Source organism: Rattus norvegicus, chromosome 15, assembly GCF_036323735.1.
Source record: "Rattus norvegicus strain BN/NHsdMcwi chromosome 15, GRCr8, whole genome shotgun sequence".
Lineage (NCBI taxonomy): Eukaryota > Metazoa > Chordata > Mammalia > Rodentia > Muridae > Rattus > Rattus norvegicus.
In genome coordinates this window covers 95,000,908-95,011,540 of record NC_086033.1, presented here as the reverse complement: position 1 = coordinate 95,011,540, position 10,633 = coordinate 95,000,908, and the positions used below count along the sequence as shown (strand labels likewise).

Here is a 10,633-nt window from a genome sequence, read left to right as displayed (position 1 = left end):
AATCTCACTTAGAAGGGGGGTACAAAATAATCACAAGAGGCAGAAGGAGGGACATGGATGGGAGAGGGGAAAAGAGGGGAAAAGGGGGTGGGATAAAATATGAAGAGAGACCTGAGTGAAACCCAGAGGGCGAGAATGAATGAATGAATGGAATTATACTGTTCCTGGGGCTGTGGTTGGGAAGAGGGAAGAACACACAGACAGTCCCAGAGACAGAAAGCAAAGGTTTGTAGCTTCCTGATGAATCTCAGTTTGGTATCTTGCTTCTCCTGCTGTTCATTCTGCCTCAAACTTGTTTTTGGATAATACTTTTGTTATTGGAAAAATATTAGTGAATCTACCTTTAAAATGAACACGTTTAACTGTGTAACCACTTAATTCGTATAACGGTGATTATGATCTGAAACAAAATTCTCTACACTAAATATCAATTTTTCATTTAAAATAATAATTATACATAAACACTCATTGTGCAAGTTGTTCGGTTATTCATCAAAATATATATTGGGCATATTTCTCTCCATTTACTTCCATCCTCACCTACTCAGTCATTTCCCTCCCATGAGTCTTCTTTTCCTATTGCTGAGATTTTTTTCTTCAAAGTATTTCATTATATGTATCTATGTGCTTGTTTAGTGTGTGTGTGTGTGTGTGTGTGTGTGTGTGTGTGTGTGCACATGTGCATGGTTTGTGTGTTTGGATCACTTTGCCTTAGCATGAAGAATATATTTTGTGAATGGAAAATGTGGTCTTTTTAGTATTTCTTTCCAATCATCTTCAGTTTTGTGGGGACTTTACATCTTCTCCCCAATGGAGTTCTGGCAAGGAAAGGAAAAAAAAGTCAGCTTATGCTTTTTAATATCTACATTTCGTTGTTCTTTACTTATAATGAGTAGAGTTGTAACTTATTCTTCTTTTATAAAAAACATAGCGGTGATATTTTTTTTCTTTTCTTTTTTTTTTTTTTTTTTCGGAGCTGGGGACTGAACCCAGGGCCTTGCGCTTGCTAGGCAAGCACTCTACCGCTGAGCTAAATCCCCAAACTCTGGTGGTGATATTTTAGTAACTTTACATAGTCATCTCTCTTTATGAACAAATTCTTGTAGTTTCATAAATACATCTGCCTCCATTTTTACTTTCCAGTTAAATGGGTATTAAAGGATATCAAATAAATGTTCCTTAAAATACATTTGGAGTCTAAATAGTATAAATTAGCAATAGTCACAGCATATGAAAATATTTAAGAAATAAAATATAGTTCAAACTTTAAAAATACTATTTAGTTGCTTTGATTTTAAACACAAATGACCAGGCCCCCAGAGATTCCTCAGCACTTAAGAGAATTTGCTATGCCTGCAGAAAACTCATGCTTGTTTCCACAATCCATGTGGCTCTCAATACCCTTATTCAACTTCTATTCAAGATGATCTTAAAGATGCTCTATTTTAGATTTCAGGGTAAAAGTAACACATATGGTACACATACCTACACATAATCAAACCATTTGTAAACACATGATAAGAATAAAAGATTCAACCTCCCCTCCCTTGAAAGAGTTCTCATCTCAGACCCCCTTATTGTTTTTTGACAGTGTTGATGCAAAGGGTCAAAAGAGAGTAACAGAGGAGGAATAGATAAATTGAGGTTGAGAAGGTAATGCTAGTGTATGAGAGGGAATATAGAAAATGATAAATATCACTGAAGAATTTCCTAAAAACCATGTGGAGTTCTACTACTATAGAAGTTTCTTAAATATCCATGTGTATATACATTCACACAAACACATTGATACACACACATATATGCATAATATATACATAACATACACAACATATAGTTAATATATATGTATATATGTATATATATATACATAAGAGCTAAAATAGATATTCTTTTATTACAGGATGACAATGTCTATAATAAATCAAAGGACATTTGCAAAGATTTAATTACTTTTTCAAGTTGTTCACCAGTGGTTTCTTAAAACCCCCCATATATCATAGGTTATTACCTATTGGTTACCCTTCATAACTTGATGGCAAGACCATATTGCTCAGGATATGACATACATTTGTCAAAGAACAAGCAAAAAAATCAAGCTAGAATTATTTAACCTGGAAGCTTAATCCCTTCTATGCAGTCTTCGGTGTTGGAGGGTGAAGTACACATTGTGAGAGATATAATCATATGTATTATCTAGTGGTGATACAGAATGATGGGCCTGCTGAGATATACCCATGGTGCCACAGAAGATTGAACATCAAGCCATTTTTGAAAGGATTTCAGTCCTGCTCAAAAAATGAAACCCATATCTGACACCATTATATTATCAGGAAATTTCAGCTAGATAGGTCATAGATCTGAAGAAAGAACTCAACACTATTTCTCGTAATGGGCATGGTATTTAACTGACTCATAATAATTTATTGGTATGCCCATGGATTAATAAACCTCTCAATCCTCATCACAAAAACTTCTGTTTTCATGAGATGGTAAGCAGCAGAGGAATCTGTAACTGTTCAAAATGCAAAGAATAGGAAATTTCAGAATTCTCTGCCTTAAATGTGATTTCTGTATCATCAACCTCACTACCAAAGGCTATATAGGCCAATTACAGAAGAGGGAACAAAAACAGTTTAAAAATCAGAGAGTGTGATCACAAAAGAGGGAAACTTTAGAACACAGCAAGGAATATGCTGGTCATAGCAGAATTTTAACCCAGCAACATGCCTGCTTAGAAGGAATCACATCCAAGAATATGATATGGCTGGAATACAGACACACCCTTATTGCACATCTTTAATCCCAAGCAGTGTAATTAGGTTACTTTGTATAAAGAAGCAGTCACGTTTGAACGTGAGGTCTACTTGAGGGGCAGACAAATCAGTGAAAGAGTTAATATAATGATAGATCAGAGAAACCCAAATCGGATAAGAACAGAGAGGAAAGGAAAGCAAAGCTATTTAAGAGCTGAGCACCATCGTGATTGTCATCATCGTCGTTGTTGTCATCTTTGCTCTCATCATCATTGTAGTCTTTGTCATCGTCATCATCGTCGTCGTCGTCGTCGTCGTCGTCGTCGTCGTCATCATCATCATCATCATCATCATCCTCATCATTTCATGTTTTGGTTCTGGTCAGCCAGCTCTTATCCTCTGAACTAAGCATCAATAACAGTTCACATTTCTGTGAGATAGTCCAACCATTGACTATCTTGTGTAGTGGGGATTGTGAGACAATGGTATATGATCATTTTTATTTTAACTTATACATTGCAGATTGTTTTCTTTCCTTAAAAATCAATCTTTATTTCAAAAACAATTCACAGCTGTTGATCGGGGTAGTGCATGCCTGCAATTCAATCACTTGAGATGCTAAGGAAGGGGCAAAATGAGCCCAGTCTACCTGGGTAAACTAAGATGAGACCACTCTAGGTGTTTGTGAGACTGTCTCAGAATATAATCAGATAAAAATAAGAAAGATAAAAGAGAAAGAGAAATGAATGTGTCAAAGTAAAAGCTACCTTTTTTTCCCTTCAGAGCTGAGGACCGAACCCAGGGCCTTGCACTTGCTAGGCAAGTGCTCTACCACTGAGCTAAATCCCCAACCCCAAAGCTACCTTTTATTAAAGAGGAAAATAATACTTTTATGAGAAAATGTTTTTTCTTTTTGTATTATCCAAACTCACTTAATATGTAAAAGTATTCAGAAAGCCTGCTGACAGTACAGATTATCATAAATTAAGTAGATGAGAAGTAAGAAACCCAGTGATTTGGAGCTTGCTGAAAAACAACAGATTAACACAATGTCAGAAATTTGATGCCTGTGCTCGCCTTTCTCTCTCTCTCTCTCTCTCTCTCTCTCTCTCTCTCTCTCTCTCTCTCTCCCTCTCTCTCTCTTTAGAAAAACAAGTAATAACAATTGAGAGAATACCCCACTTTCTTATATGATATTATCAAAACAAAATATTGGCTTTTTGCATATATTTGTATCTGAGAATTAAAATTATAATTGTATGAAATCCAGAATTGAGTTTCTGAGGCCTCATGCTCTTTGCTCTTTCTACTTCAAAATGTTTATTGTCTGTGTTCAGTTCATGTTTAAGCAAAATGTGAGACATTATGTGTGTAATTTGATCTTCTTAGAAGACAGAGTCCCACAAGCAAATTCCTGATACTTGCCCTCACAATCTCAACAAAAAAGAAGTCACAAACAGCACCCCTTCCCTTGCCCCCCATGGTCTGACTCTCAGATTTGAGTTGTTGACAAAATGGGTTCTATGGAAATCCCCAAACAATCCTGACTGTTGCTAATATGAGAGGTCGCTTTCCACAAACTGACAGTAAGTCTAAGACTACATTCCTAAAGACAACACTCAGATAGTTCACAAAACAGGAAGAGGTCAAGTGTTGCCTACAGTAGAACCATCACTATTTAGTTCTAATGACTTTGGAAGAATAAGGTACTCTTCAGCCTATCAAAAGAGGAATCTAAACAGCAAGGTGACTGCAAACCTTTTAAATGGTGTTGTTAGTTGAAAGGTATCTTGTTTCTGAATAGATCATGAGAAGCCAGAATAGTTTTCATGAAAGAGGTTCTTCATTGAAGCGGCACTGGGAGGTGGGTGGGAGCAAGGGAGAGAGAGATGGGTTGGGGTCTCTCTGTCTTTTGTCTTTGCCATGATGTACAGTAGATTGCAGTTAATGATGCACACCACTGTGCACATGGGATGCAGGTGAGGAATGCGCAGTGAATGTCAGGCAGTAGACATGGCAACAGATGCAGGAGGATCCTTGTCTCCTAGGGATGACATCATCACTGGATTTGGAGGCTAACTGTGAACTGCTCCTGATGCTAATAGGTGTACTAGATGCCAAATATACTGTGACAATGGAATACAAAGCTAATGGCAATAACCAACAGGTATCTGACTTGACTTAAGGCTCACTCCATACTTGACACTGCTTGGGTGACCAAGAACAGGAGACTAGATAGCACAGAGACATAGGGTAAATTAAAAAAAAACCTAGTGATCCAGAAAATAAATAAATAAAAAGGAGTGATAATCAATTGCATTCTGCTATATTCATAGATTATATGAATATAAACTATGACTATAGATTCATAGATTTATATTATTCTGCCACATTCATATACATCAGAGAAAGTTCCTTCTGCTACAGATGGGAACAAATTACAAACTCACTGCCAGGTATTATGCAGAGAGAGACATTAAAGCCAAAAGCTGCAAATGGAATTATTTCCATAAAATTCCTTCAAACCTAGCTCAAGAAATGCCTTGGAAGTAGAGCAAGAAAGAGTGTAAGACCAGAGAAATAGAGGCCCTTTAGATCAATAGACAAAACTCATGTGAACTCATAGAGACTGAAGCAGCAAGGACAGGGTTTGCACAGGTACTCACAGAGTCCTCTTCATATATATTATAGCTTACAGTTCAGACTTTTATCAGACTCCAGAGTCGATGAAAGAGTAAGTCTCTGATTCTTTTGCTTTCTCTTGTGTTTTTTTTTTCCTTCTGGTTTGCCTTGTCCAACTATGATGTGCTTGATTTAACTTATTCTATTTTATTTTATTTTATTATGCTTTGGTGCTATGCCTTAGTGGCCTTAACTTCTCTAATGAGTAATACAACTCAAGTGGGACTGGATAGACAGGGGAATGGGGAGGAACGAGTAGCACAAGAGAGAGGGGAACCTGCAATTAAGATAAAGTTTAAGAGAAAAGAGTCTAATTTTAATAAAAGGAAAAGAAAGAAAAAGGTCATGAATTTGAAAGAGTTCAAGAAGGAGATATGGAAGTTTGGGAAGAAGGAAATGGAAAGGGAAAATTACATAATCATATATTAATCTCAAAACCCAAAGGAAGGAAAAATAGGATTTTGAGTTTGTTTTTCAATCTAAATAATTGCTATGTTTATGATGCTTAATCTTAACCGTAAAAGTGACAGAATTTATAATCACCTTTAAAGGAAATATCTAGGTATATCTATTAGTTTTTATAAATTAGAAAATTCAGGTGGGAAGAACTATGGTGGTGCATTCTGATAAAAATGTTTCTTACATCTAAGAGACAGAATCTTTTGTTGAATCTCAAAGCCAGAGTTAATATTACACCTTGAGGTCAGTTAAAGACTTAATACTATTATGCTACTGTGTACTCAGAGATTTCTTTAACCTCGCTTTAAGAGTATAATGGTATAGCCAAATTTACGTGCTTTGTATTTCTTAGATAATCAGCTTTTCTATCCTAAATTAAATTGAGCTTTAATCGCCAATCATGTATTCTTTCAATCCCCTACCCTAGTGTAATGCTTGAATGTGTAAATTTGTATTATGACAATTACCTATTGAAAAAGAAATTACAGGCTGAAGGAAAACTTATAAAATATCCATCCCAACTGTTGAATATTACATATGCACAGTGCTTGAAAAACAATTAATATTTATTATACTCTTTTTTTAACTAAAGTTAGTTGGGATCAGTTGAATCTATGACTTAATATGATATAAAATCCTGTGAAAGATTTCTGCAGAGGGGTTTCATCTCATATTCATGTCATTCTTTCTGTACAATTCAATGAAAGAGAGAACAAAGCCTTTTGTTAGGGGCAAAAAGACAAACAAAGACACATGCACAGACATAGGTATAGGTACAGGGACAGATTTAGAATCATGCAACAGACAGACAGAATGACATTTATAGGATGCTTCAGTCCTTCTTTGAAGGGGGAACAAAAATACTCACAGGAGGAAATATGGAGACAAAGTATGTAGCAGAGATTGAAGGAAAGGCCATCCAGAGACTGCCACACCTGGAGATCCAACCCATAGACACCCACCAAACCCAGACAATATCTCACATGCCAAAGAAGTGCTTGCTGACAAGAGCCTGATATAGCTGTGTCCAGAGAGGCTGTGCCACAGCCTGACAAATACAGAGGCAGATGTTTGCAGTCTACCATTGAACTGAGGACAGGGTCCCCAATGAAGGAGTTAGAGAAAGGACTGAAAGAGCTGAAGGTGTTTGCAACTCCATAAGAACAAGAATATCAACTAACCAGATCCCCCATAGCTCACAAGGACTAAACCATTATCCCAAGAGTACACAGGGATGGACCTATGGCTCCATCCACATATGTAGCAGAGGATGATGTTAGGGTTTGAGTCTTGACCCATGCCCAGACAGAAAACACCTAGCCAAAATGGTTCCATGTGGAGAGGTTTAATGAGAGAAGAGTAGAAGAAGAAAGGAAAGACTGGCCAGGGGCACATGGAGGGAGGAATGGGGAATGGGGCAAGAGCAGCAAAGAACAAAGAACAATAGTGGGTAAGAGGGCAGTAAGAGGAAGAGGAAGGGGCAAGCAGCCCCTTTTATAGTCGGGCAGCTGACTATTGTTATGTCACTGTGGGGGTGGAGCTTAGACATAATACCAACAGATGGCATTATTAGGCATCAATGGGAGGATAGGCCCTTGGTCCTGGGAGGGTTAGATGCCCTAGTGTATGGGAATGTCAGGGTGGGGGAGCACCCTCACAGAAGCACGACAAGGTATCAGGTATCTGGAGGGGAAACTGGGAAAGGGGATAACATTGGAAAATGTAAATTAAAATAAAAAATAAAAAAATAAAGAGCTAGGACATCATGAGTTTTGGAGGCAAATGGATGACACTAGAAAATATCATCCTGAGGGAGGCCATTTGGACCCAAAATGACATGCATGTTATGTATTCACTGATAAGTAGATATTGGCCAAAAATTACAGAATGCCCAGGATATAATCCACAGAACTCAAGAACGTTGTCAAGCTGAAGGGTCCAAATGAGGATGCTTCGATCCCAGTTAGGAGGGAGAAGAAAGCAATCATGGGTGGGGATGGGGGTTGGGGGAGGTGGGAGTGGGGTGTGGAGGGAGAGAGAGAGAACTGGGTGGGAGAGGGAAGGGGAGGGGAAATGGGAACATGATCAGTTACTTGGGGGTGGGGGAAAACAGATGTGAAGCCCTGACAGCCAGCAGAATGAATGGAAATATGCAACCTCAGGAAGTGGGAGTGGGGGAACTCTCTGTAATGAAACAGAGACCTGGGAGGTGAGACTCTTATATGAAATGGGAGAGACCTTATATGAAATGCCCAACACTGGGGAGAGGGAACTTGTAGAGTCCACCTTCAGCTGAAAGACAGGGCATCAAGTGGAGGAATGGGGTTGCTATCCTACAGTCAAAAGTTCTGACCCAGAAAAAAAAAAGTGAATTCAAGCCAGAGACCTGCACTCCTTTCTGTTTGCATCTGTGTTGGGAACAGAGCCTCTGTTCTGGGTTCCAACCAATTCAGTCCACACTTCAGTTGCAGCTCTACTCTCCAGGTATTCTGACACATCCAGGATCACATGTGAGACCCCAAACCTGCCCCAATACCAAGCTTAAATGGGGTGCCTGACTCCATGATGCAGATATCCCACTCAGCTAGAGAGCTGTGCTCCTTCTGGTTTGCACTTGTGCTAGGAGCAGAGCCTCTGTTCCAGATCCCAACAAATTCAGCCCACACTCCAGTAACACTCAGTCTCTAGGGGTTCTGGCACATACAGAATCACAGGCTCACAGGTTCCCAAGCTCATAGGAGGGACAGGCTCCATCAGAGACAGAAAGGCCAGTAAACACCAGAGATAACCAGATGGCAAGAGGCAAGCACAAGAACCTAAGCAACAGAAAGCAATACTGCTTAGCAACATCAGAACCCAGAAACTAATTCTGCTTATCAACATCAGAACCCAGAACCTAATCCTGCTTAGCAACATCAGAACCCAGGTCTTGAACCACAGAAAGCCCTGGATACACCAACAAAACAGATCTAAAGATTCAGATCTAAATTTTCTCATCTCATGAAGATGACAGGGGACTTTAAGAAGGACATAAATCAATCCCTCAAAGAAATAAAAGAGAAACACATACATCCCTTAAAGAAATAAAGGGAAACACAAAAGGGAGAAGGAATTGAACAAAACCATCCAAGACCTAAAACTAAAAACAGAGACAAAGAACACACAAAGGGAGACAGTTCTGAAGATGGAAACCTAGGAAAGAGCAGGAGTCACAAATATAAGCATCACCAACAGAATACAAAAGATAGAAGAGAGAATCTCAGGAGTAAAAGATACCATACAAGACATGACAACAGTCAAGGAAAATACAAAAAGCAAAAAGCACCTCAAGAAAACATTCAAGAAATCCAGGACACAATGAAAAGACCAAACCTGAAAATAATAGGTATAGGAAAGAGTGAAGATTATTAACTGAAAGGGTCAGCAAATATCTCCAACAAAATTATAGAAGAAAACTTCCCTAATCTAAAGAAAGATATGGCCATAAACAAACAAGGAGCCTATAGAGCACCAAACAAATAGAACTAGAAAGCAAGTTCATCCTGTCACATAGCAATTAGAACACCAAATGCACAGAACAAGAAGAGAGTATTGAAAGCAGTAAGAGGAAAAGGTCAAGTAACATATAAAGGCAGACATACCAGAAATACACCGGACTTCTCAACAGAGACTCTGAAAGCCGGAAGATCTTGGACAGACATCATACATACCCTAAGAGAACAAAAGGGCCAGCCCAGGCTACTATATCCAGCAAAACTCTCAATTTCCATAGAGGGAGAAACGAAGCTATTCCAAATTTAAACAATATCTTTCCAGCGAATATTATTAAACTAATATTCCCTACAGGGGATAATAGAAGAAACATTCCAATACAAGGAGAGAAACTACACCCAAGGAAAAGCAAGAAACTAATCCTTTTACAACAAAAACAAAAGAAGAGGAAAAAAACAAACATAAATCCACATCTAACAACAAATATAGCAGGAAGCAACAGTCAGAGGTTCCAAATATCTCTCAACATCAATGGACTCAATTCCATAATAAAAAGACATAGCCATAAAACTGGAAACATAAATAGGATTTAGCATTTTGCTGCATACAGGAAACACACCTCAGTGACAGACAGATACTACCTCAAGTAAAAGCCTGGAAAAATTTTTCCAAGCAAATGGTCACAAGAAACAAGCTAGAATAGCCTTTCTAATTTCCAATAAAATAGACTTTGAACCAAAAATCATCAAAAGATATGGGGAAGGACACTACTTACTCATTCAAGAAAAACATCAACCAAGAGAAACGCCATTCTAAATATCTATGTCCCAAATGCAAGGGTACTCACATATGTAAAAAAAAAAAGAATTACTGAAGCTCAAAGCACACATTACACCTCACACAATAATAGCAGGAGACTTTAACACCCCACTCCCATTCATGGACAGGTCTTGGTAACAGAAACTAAACAGGGACATAGTAAAACAGAGAAATTATGAACCAAATGGCCTTAACAGAACATTTCATACTGAAACAAAAGAATGTACCTTCTTCTCAGTATCTTATAGTACTTCTCAAAAATTGACCATATAATCAGACACAAAACAAACCTCAACAGATACAAGAACATTGATTTAAACCCATGTATTGTATAAGACCATGACAGATTAAGGCTGATGTTCAATTAAAACAAAAACAACAGAAAGCCTACATACACATAGAAGCTGGACAATACTACTCAATGA

General features: G+C 38.1%; 1 long non-coding RNA gene across 7 annotated transcripts in view; it reads right to left on the bottom strand.

Annotated features, from left to right (window-relative positions):
• Positions 1-8,840, bottom strand: part of LOC120097077 (uncharacterized) — a 32,456-nt gene extending 23,616 nt beyond the window's left edge. Inside the window, exons 1-3 of one of the 7 annotated variants that reach the window (XR_010058014.1) lie at positions 8,602-8,837; positions 2,979-3,160; positions 541-818 (exon numbers count right to left, since the gene is read on the bottom strand). This is a non-coding gene — a long non-coding RNA (uncharacterized LOC120097077). Of the gene's footprint in view, positions 1-540 lie in introns of all 7 variants that reach the window. The other 6 variants (XR_010058018.1, XR_010058019.1, XR_010058013.1 and 3 more) reach the window with 6 other exon arrangements.
• Between the last annotated feature and the right edge of the window lie 1,793 nt (positions 8,841-10,633).